At 49.4% G+C, this 14,675-nt stretch overlaps 1 protein-coding gene across 5 annotated transcripts in view; it reads left to right on the top strand.

The window, feature by feature from the left end:
• ZBTB7B (zinc finger and BTB domain containing 7B) overlaps positions 1-14,675 on the top strand; it is a 290,026-nt gene that overhangs the window by 104,830 nt on the left and 170,521 nt on the right. Inside the window, exon 1 of one of the 5 annotated variants that reach the window (XM_069650177.1) lies at positions 9,878-10,002. The exons of the other annotated variants lie outside the window; for them this stretch is intronic. The gene's annotated coding sequence lies outside the window, so the exon portion shown is untranslated. Of the gene's footprint in view, positions 1-9,877; positions 10,003-14,675 lie in introns of those variants that run through there. 5 annotated transcript variants of the gene reach the window in all.

Here is a 14,675-nt window from a genome sequence, read left to right as displayed (position 1 = left end):
TTCTATAGGCCACCCTTCTTGTGTCAGTTTCATTACCTTCACTAAAGTAACATCCATCAGCAATTCTTTCCCATTCCTATCCAGAAATGAACAGACTGTGTTTATCATTAAATGTGTCTGTAAAGATTGCTATCACGTTCCTCCACTTTATGGATGTTATGGTTTTCCTTCTTCAATGGTAACCTAGACAGGAAATCTGTAAGTCTATTCTGCACCTATGGAACATATTCTACCTTGAAGTCCTATTCTTGCAAACAGAGACTTAATCTAGCAAATATAGGTGTGGCTCTTAACCTACCTTTTGACGTGATCAGTTTGCACTATGAATTGCCATACCCAGACATATTTCCTAATGTGCACACCTCACACACATGCTAATAATTTTCCTGCGAGTACAGCACCTAATCCTTCCATGCTTCCTTTCACTGTAACAACGTATCACTTCTTTGCATGATATTCCCTAGATTCTCAGCTCTACATATTCCTTCTTTGATGCCTTAATCTGCTTTTTTGCATTTATCATATCCATCAAACTCTACATACTTTTTAAATAGTATACAGATCGGATGACATCTCTCTGCAAAATTATTGATAGATTGGTTGTATAATTCTGCCATCCCTACGAGTCCTTCTACAGCGTCCTTAGTGGTCGGTTTTGGTGCCTCTTTAATAGCTCACATTGTGGCCTCTCTTGGCCTATATCCTTCACTATTCACGGGCCCAAGGTACTCCACTTCCTTCGCTCTAAACCTACTTGCTTCTATTGTCAATCCTTTACTTCTCAAATACCTAATACTGAGTATAACCATCATGTTCTGTTTTTTATCGTTCCAATGAACTAGGATATCATATTGATAGACTAAGCTGCCAGGCATGCCCTTCAGTACATGACTCATGATCTTTGGAAAAACCGCTGCAGAGGATGCTAATCCAAAGGGCAGCCTACAATATCGAAATGGTCCATATGGCGTGATGAACAACGTCAAGGCTTGACCGTCTTCAGTTAATGGTATCTGGTGGTATCCAGCAAATAAATGCAATGATGTGAACAATTTTGCATCACTTGCACAATTCAGCATTTCATTTATAATTGACATTGGATATTTGTCAACCACAATGATATTATTCAAGTCTCTTAAATCCATGCACACTTTTATCTTCCCATCCTTCTTTTTTGCAGTCAGAAGGGGAATCATCCGTTCAGCGGGTTCTATTATTTTTTTCATCCTCTAGACGCTCTGATTCTTTCTCCCCTTCATCTCTCCCGTTAATAGGAATTCGCTTCACTTCACGGCTGTGGGGGTTGGGCCCCTTCCTTTAATATGATAATATTGGGCTACCCCTTCAAACATCTTATTTTATTAAAAATGTCCAGAAACCGTTCTTCTGATCGTTGGTCCTGAGTAAACATATCAGGTTCACTCTGATTAAGATCAAGGCAGATTTTCAAGCAGCTTGGTCTCTCTAGCATAAGACTTCTACAGCCTTATCGGCCATAAATGCATTTGTCACTGGCATCTGATCCTTGAGTTCGACCATCGTTTGAAACATTCCTAACATGCTAGTACTTGTTGGAGTTAGTCCGTTTGAAGACATCATCCACTGGATTGTTTTGAGGGGGCGAGGCCACAATCACGCCACGCCTATGTCCTGAAGGTTGGGTTAATTCAAGGCTACAGTAGAAGTCACCCCTGCCGACTGAAACACGTGTAGTAGACCATGTTAACAAGCTATTCTACGCTGTTAAACATAAACACATACTGGTAGTCTATTTGGATGTGAGAAATCGAAGAATTGTGAAAAGTTTTTCGTCTAGGGTTTGATTTAATTGCTTACCTAGACCATTGTGAGTGATCCTTGGATGTACACGTGTAGCTATGTATACATGGTGGAATGACTGTGACGATGTCAAATGAGTAGTGAACTGGTGTTTTTTTTTTAAATAAATGAAAAAATTTTGATACTATATTTGTCCATTTTTTTGAAAAGTAAAAAAATGTTTATGAATTTGTCCAACCTCACAGCCCAGGATCCATTTGTTTATATTTCTATATTACTTGCCTGGAGGACCTCTGGTATTACAGATACCCTTATTATATAACTGATTTGTGAAGTTGCACCCCTCGGCAACATAAGCCAAGAGACAGTCTTGCAGATTTGCCTTCATTTCTTCTCCTTTTAATTAAGGTTCACCTCTTGAAAGCCATAACAATGAAATACATATGTCAACTGATTTTAGATTGGCAGATGCTATAACTTGGTGCTGTTCTGTCTGTTGGGCATGGTGGATGTGTCTTCACTTGTCATACACCACAGTGTAGCCAAGAAAGTCAGAGGCTTGGCCAAAACAATGCTCAGGCCACCATCCTGAGTTAGAGCCTCTGAGCTACTGCTCGCCAGATGTTTTGCACTACGACTCACAGAATCTACGACTGTTGAGTATGTTTGTCAGGGCTGATGGGAGTTGTAGTGCGACTCGTAGCAAGCCTTGGCTGAGGCAGTCGGTGGCTAGTGTCCACTGGGCTTAATGATGCAAGCTAGTTAATTACTCTTGTCTCCAGGGTTGTTGCTAGGTCTGGAAAAGATCCAGGGCTAGCTAGCCTTTTGGTTGTAGCCCCCGAGATTCTATCCGGGGCTACAGCCAAAAGACCCGGGACTATAGCCCCCCCTCTAGCCCTCCTACTGAGATGCACAGATGCTACTGAATGTGATACTGTGCGTTTCCCCATAGTACCCACCTAGGCATGTGACTGGCCTCCCCTGTCCTGCGAGCCATCCGGATGAAGGTTTGACGATGCCCGATGTTGTGCCGTTTTTCCCCCGAGACCAGCTGCTAACGCTGCTCGGGAGAGCCCAGTCCCTATCATAAGCCCGTGGGGGCAACAGATCCCCTACAGGGTAGGTTTGTGTGTGGTGGTTCGTCGGCCTCATTTAGCCCTATATGATCGATGGAACAATGGCTAGAATGGGGAAGCTCTCCAGGTTCAGTACACCTCCAGGTTAGACGATGGTGCACATGTGCGGCAGTGTTTCCCCACATCCTATTATTTAAAGATCCTAATACGAAACCGTGAATCATGGGCGTAGACGGGGCCCAACCCAAAATCTGGGCATTTACAGATGTCACTGCAGTGGGCTCAACTGCATAAGCTTCAGGCCCCACTTAGACAATCCTGGCTATGTGGGCGTGAATACGTAAGTGGAGCCATCGGGTTTTGTTGTTGCTGACTAGAATACCCAGGCTGCAGGCAGCCCTCCTGGTTTATGCACATGTTGGTGGTGGTACCCAGGAAGGTATGAACACGGCAGAGGCATGGGAAACGCATGGGAATGTATTTGAAGTGCACCCCGTCGGGGAGCGGAAAGTCGCCCTTCCAACTGTTGTGAAAGCATGTGCATGATATAACCAGAAGGCTTTATATGCGCTATTCATCCTGTCTGTTCCACTGAGACACTGCCTTTTTTTGTGCTTTTGGAATACCCATACTCCTACGTCCCGTCCCCTTTCCTCCATACTTATGGGACATTCCTCTGTCCTGTGGGACGGGACCAGAGCACTTTGAAAAAGCATCCAAATTTTGCAAACATTTTAGTCCTTCCTCTCTTTCTACGCAGGATATGGCACGCGGCCGTAACCCCACCCATCTTAGCTCTGCATCGCCCATCAGTCTTTTTCTGTGCTCGTTCGAGACTGGACGCACTTAGCATCTGCGGAAGTTTTCTTCCTCTCTTCCTCTCTGGCTCTCGCTAGCGATCGCATGGTAGTCTGTCTATGCCTTTTAAGCTAGACTTCCCGAATTGTTCTTTGTGTCAGCGGCGCTTCGCAAGGGCGGGTCTCCATCCTCTTTGTTTAGAGTGTTTGGGTCCCGATCACTGTTGGGACTCCTGTTTCTATTGCGATTCCCTTTCAGTCCGGGCGCTTCAAAGTCGATTGGAGCGGTGGGAGGAGGTGTTCCAACGCGCTCCCCCATTGCATTTTCTTACGTTCATTGAGGAAAAGAAGAAACGCCTGGTGAGCTCTTTTCTTTTTAGGGCACCCCAGCTGGGGGACTCCTTCCCAGGGTCGTCCCAGTCCGGGAGGAGCATCGACTGCTCTGTCATCAGGGCTTGCCCTGATGTGCCTTCTGGGCCTAAAAAGTGTACCAGAGTTTTCTCCGAGGGTCTCCGTAAGGGGCCTGTGGACACCGGAGTGCAATCCGAGGCCCCTCCTGTGGGGGCTGCTTGCAGACCTAGTTCTACTGAATCGTGGGGTACCGGAGCTTGCTCCGAGGCCTCCTTAATTGTAGCTTCCCTCAAAAGTACCGGGGTGTGCCCCGAGGCCTCGGCTGGGCTTGGTGATACCGAATGTATGTTTGAGGCCTGCCGTGAAGAGGCTTCTACCGGACTTGGGTCCGAGGTCCATCGTACAGAGGCTAAGGTAACCAACAGTTCTGAGAGGCCTGACATGGCCTTATCCGTGAAGGGTGTTTCCCACCGTTCCCGCTCTTGCGGTGATGCCAGAACTGTTGAGGGGGCAAGGAGTGAGGTTTATACCCGTAATTCCTCCTTTAACGGCAGTGCCGAGGTCCTTCCTGTGAAGGCTAGTTTGGCTATTGGTATGTCGCAGAAACATCCCAGGCCGCATAGTACCGGCTCGGCTGAGGTTCCTTGTGTAAAGGCTAAGATGAAGACCCCGTAACCCACCGGTGGGGACCCCTGCCTCACTTCCCCAGGCGTCGCAGTTCTCCTCAGGTGTCGACAAAATGGCAGCCATTCCCGCCAAGACCACAGTGGCCGTTTTGGGCGCTTCCCCTACAACTACGCCATCGGCCTCAGGTGTAGGGATTGGTTATGTTGGTGAACATAGGGTTCTTTGTGCGCATCCGTTTTGCCTGGTTTACGACTGGAATGCTCGGATGCCCCTTCCGCACAACATCTCGCTGCCTGCGGGTTTGGCACCCTTGATTTATGTGGACACTTCTGGGGATGGCCCTACTTGGAAACCCTCCCCTCTGCATCCCTGGTATTATTCCCCTCATGAGAGGCCTTCTCCGGTAGCTCCAAAGCTTTCTCCGGAGGACGCTTTTTTCAGCAAATTTCAGGTACTTGTGCGTACCGACCCCATGAGGGAGTATTTCAAGGGTCTCTTTAGGGAGATATGCCCTCCTGTGCCACCGGTTCCACCTGCGCCTCCGGTGGTTCCGGCGCCGCCTTTGCCTGCGGGGCCCCCCCCCCCACCCTTCCGCCCTTGCCTCCATTGTCCCCAGTGGACCAGGTTGTGCCTGGCGTGGCTCAGCAGGATCCTGACCTGTCGGATGATGCGCAGGGCGATCAGGACAGCGAAGACCAGCCCTGCTCTATCAGAGCTTTTCATGACCGGGTACTGGACATGTGTGTCTTGGATGTCCCAGTGCCTGAGGCACTCACTCCTCAGGAGGGTGTGCTTTTGGGGGCGTTCACCTTGTCTACTTTGGAGCGTACCAGCCTGTTCTTGCCGAAGAAGTTTTGGCCGAGGTCTGTAGAGTCTGGGAGAAGACACACTCTGGACTTTTCATCAATAAGAAAATTGACGTTCTCAAAGGAGGTGCAGGACAAGGTGTTGGATCTGCCGTTTGATGGCAAGGAGCGTTTTCATTCCTCAACCGATGTGGAGCTGACCAAAATGAAGGACAGCACCCAGACTGCCAAGTCCTTGTCTGTCCTGGTTAAACCCCCTTTTAGGACTCTGAGACCGCTGTCACAAAGCCGGCCCTCCTCTGGCTTCAGGGAATTCCCGCCAGAGACAGCAACGGACTCCGGTTTTTCTCCCTCCCCTCAGGTGGTAACACCACCGAAAAACATGCCAAATGAGGGTTCTCCGCGCTCGCACGAGACCCTGGTGGGAGGACACATTGCGTCTCATTGGGAGGCGTGGCAGACCATCACCGAAGACCGGTGGATCTTGTCAGTCGCTCGGGATCTTGTCAGTCGCTCGGGCAGGCTTCCATGTACCTCTACCCCACCCTTCAACCCTCCTTTCCAGCAGTCGGGGTCGCCCTCCCTCAGGGCCGAGATTCAGAAATTGCTGGACCTCGGAGCAGTGCAACCCGTTACCCTAGGAGAACGAGGGGAGGGCTTCTACTCCTGACTGTTTACGGTGCCCAAACCCATCCAGGCTGGCCTGCGCAACATCCTAGACCTTTCGCAGTTCAATCTTTTCCTACCCCAAGAGAAATTCAAGATGATCACACCCGGCCCGATTTGGTCCTCTTTGCAGATGGGCGATTGGCTGAGCGTGGTGGACTTTCAGGATGCATATATGCATATACTCATCTGGAATCCACACAGGAGATACCTCCGTTTCTCTGTGGGAGAGGAGCATTTCCAGTTTCGACTGTTCCCTTTTGGCCTCAGCTCGGCGCTGCGTGTCTTCACGAAGATGATGTCGGTGATTGCAACTTTTCTTCGTCTGCAGGGTATCCATGTGTATCCGTATTTGGACGATTGGCTCTTAAGCAGCCCTTGCCCGGTGAAGGCCACGTGCAATCTGCAGTCTCTCCAGCTCCTGTTCCATCTCAGGCTGTTGGTGAACTGGCGGAAATCTTTCATGACGGTCTCTCAGGTCTTCATTTTCCTGGGTTTTCGCTGGAACACGATGGACTGCAGAGTTTACCTGACCGGGGACAGAATGGTGGATCTGTTGGCCATGTGTCAGATTTATGCGCAGTGGAGGGCATGTCAGCATGGTGGTTCCAGAGGCTTCTGGGCCTCATGGCTTCCTGTGTCTTGGCCTTACCTCTCGCTCGTTTCAAGATGAGGCGGACTCAGATGGCTCTTCAGAGTTCTTGGCGGCAGGCTGTGGATCAGGACTCCATGTTGGTATTGATTCTGGCTTCAATGAGAGCAGACCTGGAGTGGTGGTCGTCTCTCAGCAACCTTTCGGTGGGTGCAGGCTTTCAGGACCCAACACCGATGGTGATGGTCATGACGGACTCCTCCCTTCTGGGGTGGGGTGCGACGTTGGATTTTCTTCAGGTCTTGGACCTCTCGTTGCCTCAGGACATGCTCCTTCATATAAATCTGGAGCTCCTGCCGATTTTCCTAGCGTTCAAAGCGTTTAGGCCGGTCATTGCCAACAAAGTGGTCCGTATCCGCACGGACAATGTGGTGTCAATGTATTACATCAACAAGCAAGGGGCCACCAAGTCTCCCCCTCTTGTGGACCTGTCCATCCAGTTTTGGGAGTGGGCGGTTTGTCATGGTATCTGGCTGGTAGCAGTACACATCCCGGGCCAGCTGAACATTACGGCAGACGCCCTCAGTCGGCGGACAATGGTCAGCTACGAATGGGAGCAGAAGATGGAGATCCTCTCGTGGATTTTCCGGCGTTGGGGCACGCCAGAGGTGGGGAGCCTCCTCTCTGGGGGATGCTCTCAAGATTCCTTGGCACAAAATGAGAGCCTATGCTTTCCCGCCTCCTGCCTCTGATTTATGGGACGATTTGCAAGCTAAAGAACACAGTGAATTGTTCTCTTCTGCTCATGGCCCTGTGGTGGCAGGCCAGGTTCTGGTTCTCAGAACTTCAACACATGTCCGTGTATGCACCGATCAGGCTACCGGTGAGTCCCGATCTGCTTCACCAGGGCGACCAGCAGCTGTGGCACCCCTCCCCACAATCGTTCAGCTTGCCGGCATGGTGCCGGAGTTCAGGTCCTTCGAACATCTCAACCTGTCTGCTGATAACATGCGCATTATTCAAGCAGCCAGAAAACCCTCGACCAGGTCTCAGTATAGGAACAAATGGCTTAGGTTCTGTCATTGGTGCTTAGACAAACAGCTGGACCCAAGGGCGGCTCCGATTGATACTGTGCTGTCCTTCATATCCCACCTAGCAGAGTCGGGCATTCACGTTCTATCATGCAGGACTTATCGTTCGGCGGTATCCACCTACCTATCAATGGACCAATGCTCTTATTCTCTGGCTAATCCAGTGATTAGGAGACATTTTGCGGGTTTGTCGCGCCTTTACTCCTCGGTTCGTAAACCGCACCCGTCGTGGGATCTGAACGTGGTCCTTACGGCGTTGTGCCATAAAACCTTCGAACCAATGGCCATGGTGGACCTTAAGCACCTTTCGTGGAAGGTCTCTTTTGGTCGCTGTTACTTAAGTGAGGCGTGTGAGTGAGCTCCAAACTTTGTCAGTGGAGCATCCCTTTTTGGTTTTCCACAAGGATAAGGTGGTCCTACGGACAAATCCTTCCTTCCTGCCGAAGGTGGTTTCAGATTTCCATCTAAATCAGTCAATTTCCCTGCCGGCCTTCTTTCCGAACCCTGCTTCAGACGCGGAAAGGGTTCTGCATTGTTTGGATGTTAGAAGGGCTCTTAAGTTCTATTTAGACAGAACTGAATTTAGCTATTGGTGACCTTCGGTAATCCACAAGGTAGACAGGCCTCTAAGGCTATCGCCGGATGGATCGTGGCTTGCATTACAGAGTCTTACACTGTCCAAGGGTTGCAGCCTCCCAAAGGTATTCATGCACACCTGGTGCGGGGCAAGGTAGCTGCAGTTGCCTTTCAGAAATATGTCTCCTGGGAGAACATTGCAAAAGCGCTACATGGGCCTCCCCATCGGCTTTTTGTAAGCATTATTGTCTTAACCTGAGCTCCAGATCTGATGCTCAGTTTGGCCAGGCTGTGTGGAAGAACCTTTTTCAGTAAGGGTTTTTTTTCATCCACCCGTAGTTCCTGTAAGAAGTGCTTGGGAATTTCCCATAAGTAATTAGGAAAGGGGACGGGACGTAGGAGTATAACCAGGTTACTCACCGTAGTGACCACCTTACTCCTAGTCCATAGTCCCCTTTCCTCCATACGCCCCCCCGCCGTCCCCTCTAATAAGGTTCCTCTGTTATTGCTTAAAGGTCTCTGACCTGGTGATAGAAAAGGACTGGGGCGATGCTCGGGGCAGAGCTAAAATGGGTGGGATTACAGCCGCGTGCTGTACCCCGTGTAGAAAGAGAGGAAGGACTAACATTTTTGCAAAATGTTGATGCTTTTTCAAAGTGCTCCGGTCCGTCCCACAGGACAGAGGAATGTCCCATAAGTATGGAGGAAAGGGGACTATGGACTAGGAGTAAGGTGGTCACTACGGTGAGTAACTTGGTTAGTGATGTTTTACGGTATGCAACATGCATGCGGCGGACCGCAAGATCCTATCGTCCGTCTATATTGCGCATTCCACAGTGACCTAAAAATACTGACCGTAACCACTGTGCAAGCATCAAATTCTATTAGAACTCCAATAATCGCCGTTATTAACCCTCGATAGTGCTCGCTTTATCACCTCTCAAGAATGAAAGGCTGAGTTAGTGTCAAATGGGATTCGACCATGTGGCCTTTATGTTGAGAACAGGTCGCTTCCGCAGGTGCTTGGACCAACCAATCCATCTGACTGGAATTTGAACCCGCGATCTGCAGGCCACACTGTTCTTTTAGCAGGCACGTTAACCCAATGATCTATCTTGTTGGTATTTGTGCTGTGCAGATCAAACGCACGCCTCCCCCTGCACAGGAGACCAATTAACACCGCCAACCCGCTCTCCTGCCCAGAAGAAGAACCCTGTCCTTCATTTCCGGCCTCTCACGTGGCATCGAGCGGGGACCTCCGCGCCCCCTCCATGTCCATACCCCACGAAGCCTTGATGTAATCGCACGGGACCGCCTCGCCCTTGCTGCTTCCGTATAAATCCCCCTTTGTTCATGTCTGGGCGGAGGCCAGGTTGGGTGGGCGAGCCAGGTACGCTGCGTCCTTGAGCCGCGCCCGCCCACTCGGCCGCGCCCTGCGGGCCCCACCTCCAACTGCACACCGAGTCGCCAGGCGACCCTTGAGCTACACAATGAAGACCTTGACAGAGGGCATTGGCACCAACGTCGCCACGCACGCCCTGGGTCGGTTGATCCGGAAACTGATTTAAAGGACCAGGCTCGTTCAGCGTCGCAATAGCTCAGCAAGTTAGTGCGAGTGTTGCAGAGATCTGTGTGTAACATGTAGGTCATGTATTCCAACATAAGTAAATAGCACCGTTTATTAACCGATGTGTATGCGCTTACCCCGTCGTGGTGTAATATGACATTCGCTATTTGCGTCGCGGTGTGGTGTGTGTTGGTGGGGGCGGCGGTTCGGCCGTAGACTAGTTGACGGGCACAAAACCGGATTTGAAAACGAGACTGTGGCTGCTGCATACCTCATCTCTTACTGGTGGTGCATATATTGGTTGTGGGCAGATCGATAGCATGACTTGTCTGAAACGTAGCATAGCGGCAGTGCCAAGCAGTGATGTATAGGCGCTGCACAGCACGGCATGCACGGGGCAAGGGAACCAACTCGCCCTATAGTTCACATTGTGAGCTGTACCGCTCGCCCTTAAATCGGGTGCGTGTTCCATTGGATTCAGTGGTTGCCCACTTTACTTTAACTGTTTATTGCACTTAAACGTTTGAAAAGTGAAATGGTGCCTGGAAAGGGGGTTGGAAGGGCGCGCCACGCCGCCACCCAAATACCACTTTCCTCTCGAAATCCCCTGCACTCATTGTGTTGGCAACGGACGCTGTGTCAGAACACAACAGGGTCACAAGGTGAGGGCCAGAGCAGCTAAACCTTTCCCGCCATGCTTGTCTGCCAGCTTCCCGAAGGCACGGCTGATGACTGTCAACTTGTAAAGACGGGCGGGGCAAGGCTTGCCAATCTTAAGTTATGGCATGCTGTATACCACATGTGGCCTCAATCTTACAGCACAGCGCAAGCCTTCAAAGCATGTGAGAAGGGCGAGAAGGGTGGCTCTACTGGTACAGTCAAGTTGCTGTAAGACTATGCGTGTGAGCCTATGTTACGCAGTGCAAGACGGTCATGCCGCTCTGTGCTTTGCTAGGCTATGTTGTGGGATGCTATGCCATGCCATCTTCTCAGTCCTTTCGTTGACGGGTTGCTATGCTAGGCCGTGTTTTACTTGGATAAACTATTGTGTGGTATTCTGTGTTTTAAATTACATTATTCTACGAGAGGTTGTTTTATTCTGTGCTATGCCATGTTCTGTTTTATTCGAACACATTTTATGTTTTGAATATACAGTGCTGTTCACTGAAGTTGTCTATTCTGAACTGTGGCTGTCGCACCTCAGGTGGAACCGAGACGGGGGAGCGCATGGGCGGCCATTTTTTTCTGGAATCGTAGATGAATTTCCGCGTACAGTTGGATTGGTCCGGGCGATGGCGCCAAAAATTCAGGACGCACGCTCTCCAGGCTTCCCTTTAGCATGTGGGCCTGCCACTTGGTGGCCTTGTGACTGGAATTTATTTAACGGTTTGATGGATCCAGACAGTCCCTGGAGTTCTCTGTGGGAGCCTGCCGGGATCATAGTGTACAGTGGACCTATCAATCGCTGGATTTGCTCAGGTGTTTAGTTTGTAGCTTTTTGTTGTTGCAGATTTTCTTTTTCGCCAAATCCGGTTTCCTGTAAATGAGCTACCCTAGTGCGGTCTCGACATTCGGGTCTTGCTCGGACGTATGCGCAGTGCTGGCAATTGAACACATTTACTAGGCAATTGGCATGACAGTGAAGCGCATTATGGGATCATAAGAATGGCCACAATTTTACATTTTAAACTTGTTTTATAGTGAGTGATTCAGTAAGAAACCCCTTTGAGAGAATAATGGAAATTGGGCTCTGTTTTGATTGGTCACACTACACACCCTAAGAATATCTGTACACTGCAGGACATACATACCAGTTTGGACAGCTGCAACTGGTTTGAGGGGCTTTGGCTGCTCCTGTATTCAGTTTCCTGTGTGTTGTTTATGCATGTGATAACTTGGCTTTCAGGGAGGATCTTGTTCTGAAGCTGAGTTATCACACGCACAAGCAACCCGCGTTTCAACAAGCAGACCGGACCGCTTTCAGAAGACTTGGCATTGCTGCAGAGTCGTCTGAAAGCTGCCTTCTTGTTGAAGTGTGGGTTGCACGTCCGTGCGATAAGGCAGCTTGAGAGCAGATCTGCGAGTGTCGTGGGCAAGCCCCATGGTCTGTGGACGGAGCACCGCTGTCTTGTTCCTGCCCATTCCCTGCCCTGCTTGTGTGCCAGTGTTGGGTGGACGTTGGAATTGAATGTTTTTGAAGCTTGACAGTTGTAAATGTGTGCCATTTGGCAATTTTGGAGGACGAGCTTAAGGTTGCTATCAAATATTGCCTTCCCCTCCCACAGCTTGGTTCCTTCCTGCTTTCATTCAAGCCAGAATAGCCGGCTGAGCAAGCAGAATTGCTTTGCTTGAGGTTTCAGGTGTTGCTTCCCTGCTCCAGTGTGTTGGGTCACTAGTTGGATATTGGTTGGCATAGAAGTGTGAATTGATGTTCTACCTCAGTACAACTTCTGCCAGTTACCTCAATTAGAAGTTGCCAAGCAAGGCCAAGGTTAAGACCCAGCCTAGCACCGGTGACCTGGATGGCCAGTGATCTACATTTCTACATGCTGGTGTTTGTCTGACGAGACCATCCTCATCCACTCCAGGACCTTTTATGCAATTCCCATCAAATGCACGAAATCCAGGTGAATGAAGACCGCTCTCTGACTCACGCCAGTAACCTTCATTAGGTGCTCCTTTCGTCTAGCAGAGCCAGTTGCAACCCGATACGGCCCTGATGTGCATATGGAGTTGACCTCTGCAGGATTGAGGTTGTCCGTTACCAGTCCTGTTGGCCTACGTTCCTGTGGTGCAGTGAAAATGATATATGAACCCTTTGAAGATGTTTGCGGGCTATAATTCCCGCAGCCAACTAGATGAACCAGTGGACAAGGTGGCCTGCTGTTTCCAAAGCTGGACGTTTTGGCATGGCACTCTTGACACTGCATGTGTTGGTGCAGCTCTTTTGCCACAGGTACCTTGTCGGTGGGCCCTGTTGGCCGTGGCTATCGGATGCAAGGATCTATCGGCTCCAGCCACATGGGTGCATAAACCTATTCTATGTTAAAGAAATGTGCACCTGTATTTGGTGACATCCGAAACCGGGTCTCTCGTCTTCAAGGCCCAGTAGTTAGCCAGAAAACCAAACTGAGCTCATAACTTTGCGATGCACAACTTTTACACTTGCATTGCATATAAAGCGCTCTATAAATCAATACATCAAATCAATATATGCATAATTGCATATTAAGTATGGAAGAAGTGCCCCCCGCCTATATGCCCTGCTTGGTCATGTGGCTAATTGCTGTGCCTAGAAGACATGCAACCCGGCTCAAATGCCACATAGTGCATTTAGATTCTTTTTTTATAAATGTCAGAATTATTGCCCGTTTGGTGCAGTGGCTATTTCTGCACAGCTAGTAAATGTCAGCAGCTACACCTAAATCACACTCATGCCGAATGGACGGTGTCGAATTGGCTGTTGCGCCACTCTGGCCGTGCCGAAGGGGCTATGCGGCCAAAGTGCTGCAGCAAAAAGGCCCGCGCCTGTTAGTGCTTGAGCACCACCTTGTGGTCTTAAATCTGCAAAGAGGAGTAAAAAGGCAAGGAGTGTTGAGGAGGAGAATATTTGATTGGCATGGCAACTGACAATGCTATTGGCATGCATAAAATAGACAGGCTTATTTTTTTTGTCCTGCTGCTCACCATTCTTTCTTTTGCTGGCATGTCTTGCAGCAGACACATGTAAACGAAAGAAAACCACACAGCCCTGTAATGTATGGATTCTAAGTCAGTCCCTTGTCACAGTCTCTCGTCGTAATCCCTCACCCTAGTCTCTCACTCTCATTTTAGTCCCCAATCCTCAACCTTTAGCATAGTGGTACCTCATCCAAGTTGTAGACCATTATCTGTCATCCAGCTCTCTAGGCCTAGTCTCTCCCCTTTGTCCTAGACACTTGTGATAGGCTCTCTTCATAGTCCCCAGTTCCTTCCCTAGTCCCTCACACGAATCCATCATCCTAGACTCGTATTCTAGTCTGAATCTCTCATCCTGTTTGTCCATACTAGTTCATTTCCCTCATCCTCCTCCCTCATTTGAGTCTCCCATCTCGCTCTCCATAGTCCTAGTCTCTTATCCTAGTCGTAGTTTCTCCTGCAAGTCTCTCAACCTAGTTCCTTATCCCTTGGCCTGCATCCTAGATTGTCTTCCTAGCTCTAGACTCTCATCTGAGTCCTTGTCCTTGGCCCTAGTTGCTCATCCTAGTCCTAGTCTCTAGTTTTCAGTGGACCCCAGTGTGAAGTGAGTTTTAGTTTTATGAGTTTTGCCCTTCTTTTGAGCATTGGTAATGTAACAGTGGTTTTTGTAAAGCCACTTCAGCCATTGTGTTTGGAAGCCTATAGGCGCCTGGTCCTAAAAGAGAGGCAAGGCAGGAAGCCAGTGTTGAGGGAGAGGAAGATACGAAACCTGAGTTGTTGATGGGTCCAGACCATAAATAGTCTTGTGCTACCGATATGTTTCCAAATGTTTTTACTTTCTGGTGATTCTTTTTCTCTACAAGTTAGTTTTTTTTCGGCGAAATGTCAATTGTTTGCTGCTGTAAATGCATAGATTTGTCCATTTCCCACTTCCCTCAAGAGTGGGACTCAATGCATATATGATTTTAAGAGCGCTCTATGCAAGGGGCTTTAATGACCCCCCCCCCTTCCTCCCACCCAGGACCGGCCAATGAATGATGCTTCCACAAAGGCTTTTGAGTGGGGAGGA

Source organism: Ambystoma mexicanum, chromosome 1p (genome assembly GCF_040938575.1).
Source record: "Ambystoma mexicanum isolate Mex_15411 chromosome 1p, UKY_AmexF1_1, whole genome shotgun sequence".
Lineage (NCBI taxonomy): Eukaryota > Metazoa > Chordata > Amphibia > Caudata > Ambystomatidae > Ambystoma > Ambystoma mexicanum.
This window is presented reverse-complemented; position numbering and strand designations above follow the sequence as displayed.